An 11,993-nucleotide genomic window follows, 5' to 3' on the forward strand; every position below is an offset into this window, starting at 1 on the left:
AGCATCTGGGGGAGGAGTAGAGCTCACTACTCTGGGCGTGTGCCTCTGTGGCTCCCCAATAGGAGTCCAAGGAATACAGAAGTCCGCACCTCGACTTGGGGGCTGCGGCCTCGGATGCACACCTCCCGCATCTGAGGGAGCGCGGCTTGGTGGGTGGGAGGAGGGTGCTGGGAAATGCGTGTTTATCCTGGAGCAGAAGTCGGGTGCAGCTGCGCGAGCATCCCAAAGTTTGATACCCTGAGCCTCCCCCAAAGTTATGAAATAGGGCTTTGGGGACCATACTTTGTGTGAATGGCCTTCTAGCTGAGGTCAGGATAGTCTCCCATCCCTTATCTCGTTTGGTTCTCATGAGTTGGGCGGGGCAAAGGTGACTAGCCTCCTTCCAGACGTGGGGAAAACGAGTCTTGGTTCGGTTGACTGGCTGGTCCAAGGTCAAAGATGTAGCAAGCGACAGGGCTGGCCAAAGAGCCCAGAGAGGTTTTCCTGACTCCCCGAAGCCTGGACAGTGGTGCAGCTTCGGCTGCTCCGTTATGAGTTTATCGAAAACGCATTACATTTCTCGGAATAGAAATCATTCCCGGGACTTCTCAAGAGCTTGATTGGGGGCCTGTAAGGGCAGAAACCAGTCCAAGCCACACTGTGATCCAAGAGCGGTGGGGGGAAACTGACCGTCCCACCTTAAACTTACTGCTCACAGGAATCCACAAAGAAACTGGGTGAATGAAGGAGCCCCAAGACAAAGTACCCCTCCACACACATTTAAAACCTGGCATTAAGTGACTGGCATCTGATTAGCATGGTTTCCTGGCAGTTTAGCCTCAGCTCTGCCCTCACAGCTACATGGCAAACTTTTTAGGGACTCTTTGTCAAATTCCTCCAAGAACCAATTTCAAATCTTCCCCACTCTCCTTGGGACCCCAATTCAACCTGTGCTGCCCTTTATTCCGTAGACAATTTCACCTCCTTTATAGAATTATAAGGTTTTAGAGGTAGAGGAGATGTTGAAAGTCATCTGTTACAATGGCTCTGAACATCTTCGAGTCTGAGGACCAAAGCAATAATTACCACAGGGTGAATAGAGTTTTGCCCCCAGTGTAGTGTATGGAGATTGGGGACAAGCACCTACTATGTACAAGGCACTATACTAAGCATTTTACAAATATTACTTCATTTAGTCCTGAAACAACCTTGGAGGTATTCCCATTGAGGAAACAGGCAGAGGTCAGTTAAGTGACTTGCCCAGGGTCAGAGAACTAGTAAATGTCTGAGTCCAGATTTGAACTCTGGTCTTCACTCCAGGCCCAGCAGCATTCTTTTCACTGTCCCACCTAGCTTTGTGGTAGAGGGAAGAAGGAACATACTTCCTTTCCTTGGTGACCGTTATCCTGGTACCTCGCCTCTTATTCCATCATTGAATCACTTTCCCTTTGCTCAAAATAACTCTCTTCTCCCTCCCTTATCACCTTGTTGGTTTCCTTCTCTCCAGACCCAGCTTCCTTCCCTCCCCCCACCAGGAGGAAGTAGGTCAGTCAGGCAATAAACATTTCTTTTTTATTTCTTTTTAGTTTTCAACATTCACTTTTATAAGATTTTGATTTCTAGATTTTCTCTCCTTCCTCCCCTACCTCCTCCCCAAGACAGCATGCAATATGATATAGGTTATACATGTAAAATCCTATTAAACGTTTCCACATTGGTTGTGTTATAAAGAAGAATCAAAACAAAAGGGAAAAACCATGAGGAAGAAAAAAAGGAGAGAGGGAAAATAGTATGCTTCGATCTGCATTCAGACTCCATAGTTCTTTTTCTGGATGTAGATAGTATTTTCCATCGTGAAACTTTTTTTTTCTTTTTTTTTTTTTGCCTTTTGGAGGGCAATTGGGGTTAAGTAACTTGCCCAAGGTTATGCGGCTAGTGTTTTTGTGTTAAGTGTCTGAGGTGAGAACCGAACTCAGGTTCTCCTGACTCCGGGCCAGTGCTTTACTCACTGTGCCACCTAGCGGTCCCTCATCATGAATCTTTTGAAATTGTCTTAGATCATTGTATTGCTGAGAAGAGCTAAGCTGGTCACCATTCACTGTTGCTGTTACTGTGTACGATGTTCTCCTGGTTCTGCTCATTTCATTTAGCATCAGTTCATTTAAGTCTTTCCAGGTTTTTCTGAAGTCTGCCTGCTCATCATTTCTCATAGAACAATAGTATTTGAGCAATAAACATTTATTAAGTACCTCCTATATGCCAGGCACTATGCTAAGTGCCCAAGACAGTCCCTGCCCTCAAGGAGTTCACTATATAATAGGGGAGAAAGCAAGCAAAAGTGTGGGAAAACAAACTATATGCTTATATGCAGTATAAATAAGCAATTTTTAAAACAAAGTCACTAGATTTAGGAGGAGTTGGGAAAGGCTTCATATGGAAGATGGGATTTAGTTGGGAATTAAAGGCTGGCACATAGTAGGTGTTTAATAAATGTTTATTGATCAATGGAAAGAAGCCACTGAAGACTGAAGGCTGAGAGGAGGAGACAAAGCATTCCAGGCATGGGGGACAGACAGAGAAAAAAACCTGGAGCCAAGAGATGGAGTGCCTCATATCTGGAACTGTAGGGAGGCCAGTTCAAGAATACACAGTGGACAGTAGAACATAAAAAAGGTCAGAATGCCCCCTTTTCTGGCATAACTGCACCCTCAGTCAGACTGTCCTCTTTCCACAACTATACTATGTGGTCTCTCCATATCCCTTTAGTCAGATGTTTTGCCACATTTCTCCATTGTCCCACAAAAATATTTTTAGTTATGGCTCTGAAGACACTTTTTTTAAAACATGAAATTTCAAAGGCACCTCTCCTAAATAAGAATAGTTATTCTAGTAGTATTCATTAATTGAAAAAAATACATAATGACAAAAATCTATTAATTCAGTACAAATTTTAAATGAATTTGTATTTTATTGCAACAGCATATACATAATTTTTTACATACATACATTTTGAAAACTAGCAAAACGTGCAAGATATACTCAGTCTACAGAAAGTACATTTGTTTAATTTGTAGATTCACGTAATGTTAAATAGTAGAAAGAACACTAACTTTGAAGTCCAAGCATAAGGGTTCAAATCTTGCTTCTGAAGCTTACCGCCTTTGTAACCCTGGGTGAGTCACAACTTCCTTGGGTCTCAGTTTTTTCCATCTGTAAAATAAGGGGATGGGATTTGGTGGCCTCTAAGGCCCTTCCCAACTCTACAGCTATGATCCCATCATCCATTGCAAAGTGTCTGAAGCCCTCCAGAGTTTCCTTAGTCCCTAGGTTATAAGCCAGTCAATCAACAAGTATTAGGCTGTGCCATGGGTAGAGTACTAGACATGGAGTCAGGAAAACCTGAGTTCAAATCCAGTCTCAAATAATTACTAGGTAGCTTTGTGTCCCTGGGCAAGTCACTTAACCTCTCTGTACTTTAGTTTCTTCACCTACAAAATGGAGGTAACAATAGTACCTCCCTCCCATGGTTGAGGATCTAGCACAGTCCCTGGTACATAGTAAGGGCTATATAAATGTTATTTTTATTACTATATAAATATAAATTATCACATAAATTAAAAGTATTATTTTTATCATTTTGTTATTACTGTTCAGTCATTTTCAATTGTGTCTAACTCTTTGTGACCCCATTTGAAGTTTTCTTGGCAAAGATACTGGAGTGGTTTGCCATTTCCTTTTCCAGCTGATTTTACAGATGAGAAAACTGAGGCAAACAGGGTTAAGTGACTTGCCCAGGGTCACACAGCTAGTAAGTGTGATTTGAACTCAAGCCTTCCTGACTCCAGGCCCAGCGCTGTATCCACTGTGCCACTTCAATGCCCATATTTTTATTATACACCTACTATGCACCAGGCACTAGGAATACACAGACAAAAATGAAACTGGTTTTGCCTACATGCTTATAGTCTATCAGGAGATGATGTGTACAAATGTAACTATATGCAAAATAAAAACAAGGTAATTAGGCAGGATGGGGAAGGCATCATGTAGAAAACAGTGCTTAAGCTGAGCTTTTAAGAGAATAAACTGAGGGTAGGGGTCGGGAGCAGACAGTTTGTGCCCGGGCAGAGACTAGAAATGGAGTATCCTGTGTGAGGAACAGAAAGATGCTAGACCAGGGGTGGGGAGCCCCTCAAGGCCTTGAGGCTGCAGGTTCCCCACCCCTGGGCTAGATCATACAAAGTATGAAGTAAGGGATATGTCATATGTCATATGGTTCATCTGGGGCCAACTCCAGTCCTCCTGATCTACATCTGGACACTGGACCCAGAGGGCTATGGTGGAGGGAGGGAGGCTGGTGACTTTGCACAGCCCTCTCTCACTGAAATTCAATTCACTTGGATATCATGGCTTCCCCCTCCTGATATCGGCGTCCTCTTCTAGAATGGAGGACAAACAATAATGTCATATGTGATGTGTTGGATCCAAGTGGTCAAAGGCTTTTTAAAGGATAAACAGAGGAGAGATATTTGACCCCTTTCTTCTTCTCTAGGATTTTGCTACATAAATTCTGATAAGGGCAACAAGAATAATAGCTCAATGGGGCGGCCAGGTGGCTCAGCGAGTAAGAGCACCGGCTCCAGTGTCGGGATGACCTGGATCAAATCCGGGCTCAGACACTCAGCACCACACCCAGAAATAACTGGCCGTGTAACCTTGAGCAAGTTACTTAACCCCCATTGCTTAAAAAAAAAAAAGAATAATAGCTCAGTTTTAGATAGTGTCTTAAGCCTTGCAAAACTCTTCACATACATTATCTCATCCAATCCTTACAATAACCCTGGGAAGTGGGTGTTATTATCTGAATGTTACAGATGAAGAAACTGAGACTCAGAGAGCGTTACACAAATAATAACATCTGAGGGAGAAGACTTGAGGTAGGGAGACAAATTAGGTGCCTATTTCAATAGTCCAGGTGAGAAAGGGGCTCAAATTAGAGTGGTGGCAATGATTGGAGAGAGAGGCCATTTCAAGAGGTGTTGTGGGGGCAGCACCAACACTGGGGTCGGGAGAATCTGAGTTCAAACCCAGCCTCAGATACTTAGTCAACCCCAATTGCCCCCCAAAAAAAGACAAGAAAAGAAAGAGGTGTTGTGGAAACGGAAAGGACAAAATTAGGCAGCCCATTAACTCTGTGGGATGTAGCCTGGTGAGACCAACTCAGACAGACTCTACAGAGCCAATGCTGAATTTTCAGTGGGAGCATTTATGCTTTGGAAATGGGCAAATGCTAAAATCCAGGCTTGATTTATTGTTTTGTTGATTGTCTAGATTGAAGAACGTGATGGAGAAAAGGTTACACACAAAAGTATGTTGTGGGCAGGGCTTTTGTTTTTCGAAAGCTGGTTGTTAAACATTTACCAGCACACCCCCAGTGAGACTGAAGGATGATAAAAAGTGTCACACAAGACACTTCATTTCCATTCTCTGCCTGGGCACAAACTGTCCCCTCCTGACACCCAGAGCCTGGGTGACTAGGAAGATTGCTGTATCCTCAACAGTAATAGCTGAGAAGAAGAATGGGTTTGTTGGGGAAGGGAAGTTTAAATTTTGGACACATTAACTTTGAGATGTCTATGAAACATTCAGTCTGACATGTGGAACTGGAGCTTAGGAGAGAGACTGGGGCTAGATATATAGATTTGGGAATTATCTGCATAGAAATAATAATTGAGTCCATTATTTCCCCTTGAATTATTCATTATTCCAGGTACAGGGTGATGGTTATTTGGGTAACACAAAAAGGAGTGACCCTAGTGCTTCAGATTCTCAACCTCTCACAGCCAGATGAAATGATGAGAGGGGACAGATAGATGTAGAAAGAGTTAGTGTGCAGGCATTTCTCTGCCTCTTTTTGCCTTTTCCTTTTGTTCTTGAAATTGAAGTCCTCCTGACAGCTATGTGGGGAAACAGGCACCCCAGTCTGCTGGTGTGACCCTTCCCAATATTTCTGGTCATTTTCCCTCCCTAACATTAACTGCATAAATCCAGAATTCGACTAGTTTTTGCTTGTTTTTGTTTTGTTTTGTTTTTTAACTATTTGCCACTTAAATGTTGGGGATTTGGGTGGGATGTGTTTGATAGTACTAGACCAAGATTTCTAGAGGCTGGTGACTGGAGTGGATCTCCATCTGGTGGACAAATTATGTATTACATTCTTTTGTTGGCTTAATAGGACGGACATCCCAGCTTTCCTGTAGGTTTAAGGAAAGCAACCTATGAGAGATTTGGCCTACTACTGCTCAAGCAGCATTCCAAGGGTTACATGGATGACCCACCAATCACATATACAGCCTGAACTTGTGTCACCTACAGTCAGGTGGACTTGGAATTGGTTGTTTGACTGATGCCAAAGAGTGTTAATTAATGGATTGATGTCAACTTGAATCACTATCAAGATGCCCCAGAGCTCTATTCTTGACCCTATCCTATTCAATATTTATAGCAGTGACTTAGATGAAGATGGATTTGACATATTTGTCAAATATATGAATTACTTGGGACATGTTAGATGACAAAATCTGAATGAAAAAAGATCTTGACAATCTAGAAGGGTGGGCTGAATCTGATCAATTGAAATTTAACAACATACCATGTTTCCATACCACATTACATTTTATAAGAGTGGAAGCAAAACATAGTGGATAGAAATCTAGCCTTGAAGTCAGGACCTCTTGGGTTCAAGTAATCTCTTTGCCATATTATCTGTATGACCTTTGGGTAGCCCTGGGCAAGACATTTGATTTCTCAGTGCCTAAGGCAACTAAGACCTTAAGTTGCAGATTGGCACTGATAAATGCAATTTCCTTACTGAGCGCTTCAGATACCAATGAAATCCCAGGCCACAACTGCCGTGATCTTTTTGCTGGGGCACCCCTTTTCCAGCCTACTCCCAACCTTTCATCTGTAATTCACAAACTGACATGTACTCAATACTGCTGCCCACACCCAACCTGGGATATCTTATGCCACTAATCAGTAATAAGTCTTTTTCCCCTGCCTCAGCTGGGAAGACACTGACTCATAGTAAAATTGAGAAGCTTATGGTCTTTGAAAAATCATGACCATTTATAAGACTCTTCTTGAAAAATTCCCTGAAATGAGTGTTGGGAAACTCAGAGCTGGATTTTTCTCAGTAATCAGCCTGTGCGGTCGTGCATCTCTGAAGCTTTATCCTCCCCCTGTCCTCCAAGGCTGCTGCCCTGGAATGAACCCACCAGCTTCTTAACTGCCTGAACACCCAGAGAGGCTGTGTGCGTGCCTGCCTGCATGTGCATGCTTGAATGGGAAATAGAAGAATGGAAGGAGAGGGGCCTGCGGGGACAGATCCCTCAATCCTGCTTGTTCTTTCCCAGGGCCTCTCTGTCCATGAACAGAGCCAAAGTACTCTGCCAAAAAGCCACCCTCTTGTTACTGGTGATGAGGTTCTGCCTGATCAGTCTAACGAGTTGTCCCAAGGATAACTGGGCTCAAGGGATGGGTGTCTCACTATCCCTGGCTCCCTAATCTACTCAATGATTGGAGATGAGTGTCTAACAGCTTCCAGACCTCATCCCTTCCACAGCAGCACCTTATATCCTTACTGAAAACCCAGGAAGTGTGACTGAATGGATGGTATCAACTTACTAACTGGGCTAAATGAGGGGTTAGATACCAAGAAAGGCCTGGAAATAAGAAGGAAGAAAAAGATAACATTCAGCACTATGGGGAGGTCAGGATCATATTGCAGGAAAATTAGCTAGAGTAACCTATTCAATGTAACAGAAAAGAGAAATATTTAGAATTCACTCACAAACTTGAATTATTAATGTGCTAGAATCATGAAATCTTAGAGCTAGGAGGAACTTTAAAGACCATCTAGTTCAACCCTTGGGTTGTTCAAAGGGTGTTCAAGGAGAACTAGCCTCTCTGGTGTGAGGGCTGCCAAGCCCTCTTCAGGGATGCGTATTCACCTTTGGTGTCCACCTTTACCAGCTCTCACCTGTGGCTCCAAACTAGCATGTAAAGTGGCCACACCCTAATAAAACCTTCCAGCAGATGGGCTAAACCAGCCAGATTGAGAGTAACCAACAGGCCTCAAACTCATCGGTAAGTCAGGAGAATATGTACCCCAAGTGTGTAAAGACTTCTCCTTGGCTGAATGGGCAGATGAGAATAATTTGTTCCAATGGCCATGAAGGCAGCTGAAGCAGGAGCTGTGGAGTGCTGAGACCTTGGTCAGACATTAAGGATGACAAGGTCATCCTAGGCCATCTCCACTCATCTTGACTTTTGTCTTGCCACTGGACTTCAATAACTCTAGAGAAGAAAGTGAGGCTGATGACTGTGCAATGCAGCCTCACTTAAATCCAATTCATGAACAAGTTAAGATATCACCTATGATGTCATTGGTCCTCTTTGAAAATGAAAGACAAACAAATCCAATCCTTACCCAAATCATACATCTTGTCTACAATCTCCCCAACAAGTGATCATCCAAGGCTCTGTGTAAAGACCTCCAAAGTAACAGAGACCTGTAGCAGCAAGCACCCCGGCGTCCCTAGGGTGGCTGCTCACACAGGTTCTTGGATCTGCTTTGTTAAAGGAAAGCAACTCAAAATGGGTTAACAAGCTTACTTTAATCAGTCAGACATATATCGTTTACCTTGTTCAGGAGAAAAGGTCAGCACCCCGAACTTCAAAGTATACAGGCAGAATTATCAAGACAGAAACAGATCAAGTAGACAGATTTCCAAACTGTCCAACCATTACATCCATACCCAGTCAACATCTGGGTTTCCACATCTGGGTTTTTCAAAGCCGGAGGACTCTCAACAACAGCTTCCCAGAATTCAGATCAAATCACAGAACACTTCTCAAAGTGAGCCCCCCAAACAAAGCCTCACATCAGGGCTTATATAGCCTTCTCCTGTCTCAGAGAATGTAACAACCTTTTGGACCCACTGGCCAATCAAAAAGTATCTACTGAAAAACAAGCCTCCCACCCCAGGCTCCAGGTGCACTTTAGCCTAGGAGCAGGGAAGATCTTTAAATTTGCATTTCCATTACAAGACCTCACTCCTCTCTTCAAGGCAGCTCCATTATATTTCTTTTTCTTTTTTTAGAGGGGGGAGGGCAGAGCAATTGGGGTTGAGTGATTTGTCCAAGGTCACGCAGCTAGTAAGGGTAAAGTGTCTGAGACGGGATTTGAACTCAGGTCCTCCTGACTCCAGGGCCAGTGCTCTGTTCACTGTGCCACTCCATTACATTTCTGACTACTCTAATCATTCATTTTTCCTTCTGTTGAGCCAAAAATTACTATTTTGCCATTTACCATCCATAGTTCTGCCCTCTGGGACCACATAGGACAAGTCTAATCTTTTTCCCACTTGACAATCAAGTGGAGACTGAATGGTTAGGTGAAATGAACAATGGACTTGGAGTCGGAGATTTAAATCCTTGTTTTGTCATTTAAGTACTCTGAGCAAGAAATTGATGTTCTTTGGATCTGTTTGCTTATTTGCAAAAAATGAGGCAGGGGAGATTTGGACTAAATGACCTCTAGGGTGCTTTCCAACCATGATCCTATTAATGTTTGAACAGTTTGAAATCAATGATTGTTTTCCCTACTTCTCGTCTCTAGGTTAAACATCCCCAGTTCCTTCAACCCACCATCATAAAGTATGGTCTGAACCTTCCCCACCATCCCATTCACCTAGGAATACTACAGTTCATTAATGACCCCCTAAACCTTTTTTTCTCCAGGATCAATACTCACAGTTCCTTTAGATACTCCCCATATGGCATGGCTTTTAGTTTCCCATGTTTCCTGGTCACCTTCCAGTCTGTCAATATCCCCTCTAAGAAGTGGGCTGACTAGAGTACAATTCAGTATGACCCCCTCACATTTAATGCCATACTTCTGGGCAGCCTCAGACTGCATTGGGTTTGGATTTTGTTCTTGCTGATTCCATGTCATATTGATGACATATTGAGTTTCCAGTGCTAGGTGTTTTTGACACCAACTTCTACCTAATCGTATTTTGTATCCCTGATCTCCTCCACCCCACCCCAATTCTGTACTTGACTTATAAAACTCAATTACCAGATATTTATCCCTATTCAAAATCATATTATTAGCTTGAAGCCATCAGTCCAGCTTGTTGAAATTCTCCTGACTATCTATTCTGTTGTCCACTGAAATTTTCTTAGCAGGAATTCTGACTCTGCCACAAATTAGTTGTGTAAATTTGGACAATTTGTCTAACTTTTGGGGGGCCCAATTTCCTTACCTATAAAATTAGGGGGCTAAATTAGATGATATTACATGCTTGATTTTTTACAACCAAAACTGAGGTATGCTCTGGGCTTCTGGGCTCAAGAAGAGGTAGGCTATTGCTGCAGAAATGGTTAGGGTTTTTCACCTTTCTTGCTAAAGAGCCCCAGATTGACATATGGAATGAGGATTCCCCTGAGATGTCACAGGGGCCACAGCTATTAGCAAGTACAGAGCCCCAGCTTGGGCTGGCAGACTCAAAATGCATGCAATGATGGGTGTGTGTGTGTGTGTGTGTGTGTGCCCTGAATAGCCTGGAATAAGCTTTTTTTTTTAATCCCTAAATTGGGGTCAGCTCAGAAGCTGGTTCTACTCTTCTTACATCTGAGTCCTCATCCAACCTCCAACATTTACACTTTCTGGAACAGCTAACTGCTTAATTGACAGCTGGAGGTAATCTCTTCCTACTCAAAGATGCTAAAGCAGGGTAGCTCTCCTGCAGCTACTGAGAGTAGCAGTGAGAAGATCAATCTATACCATGAATATGGGTCAAAACCTGAATCTTTACTAAGAAGAATTCAGGTCATCCTCTATGGAATCACTTCATACCAGGGGATATACAGTAACTACCAGAAATGGTGCCTGGGAAGGGCTCAGTAGAGAGTAGTAGAGAGTTACTTTGGTGTTCACATCTTTGACTTGTCATTACTTCGCAGGTTTTCTATTTTTTCCCCTCTCCTCTCTCTTTTTACAAATTTTTATTTTTTTAATCAGCTCTTAACCAACACCAAGTGGCATTTCCTCATATATAATAGAATAGAAAAAAAAAGACAATTACTTATAAATCTATGAATCATCATTACACACAATATGATCTTTTTAAGGTATAAAACAAATTCCCCATGTTACTTTCAAAGTTGTCCTGCTTGTCTATGAACTTGCTCTATTCTCTTCTATGCATTTTCTTTTCAATACTTCAATAATCTTTCCTTTTTTTTTTTGAGGAGGCAAAAACAATCCCCCAGTTTAAAAAGAGAGAGAGAGAAACAAAATCCTTGATCTGGTAACAAATAAACATTCATACAAAAACAATCTACACAGTGACTGAGTCTGAAAATATGTCTCTTTTAGAAAGAGATAACTTTGGGCAGCTAGGTGGGACAGTGGATAGAATGGGGGGCCTAGAATTGGGAAGACTCATCTTTATTTCAAATTTGATCTCAGACACTCCCTAACTGTGTGACCCTAGGCAAGTCACTTAACCCTGTTTGACTCAGTCCTTCATCTGTAAAATGAGCTGGAAAAAGAAATGGCAAACCACTCCAATATCTTTGCCAAGAAAAACCCAAATTGGGTTAGTAGAAACAAAAGAGTAAGACACAATTTGAAATGACTGAACAACAACAAACTTGCTTCATCATTGCTACTCTTGAGGAGAGACTGGTCATTTCATTGGTCAGAGTTCTTAAATTTTTTCAGAATTGTTTTCCTCTACATTGTTGTTATATTGTAAAATGTTCTCCTAGTTCTGCTCCTGCCACTCCTATCTGTTCATATAAGTCTTCCTAAGTTTCTCTGAAATACCGTGTTTCCCCGATAATAAGACACTGTCTTATTATTTTTTTTGGACAGAAAAACACCAGAGGGCTTATTTTCAGGGGAGGGCTTATTTTAGAGGAATCTTACACAGTAAGGGGAG

Source organism: Petaurus breviceps, unplaced genomic scaffold, assembly GCF_028583685.1.
Source record: "Petaurus breviceps papuanus isolate PSGF00001 unplaced genomic scaffold, PetGlider_PUasm1.0 186, whole genome shotgun sequence".
Taxonomy (NCBI): Eukaryota; Metazoa; Chordata; class Mammalia; order Diprotodontia; family Petauridae; genus Petaurus; species Petaurus breviceps.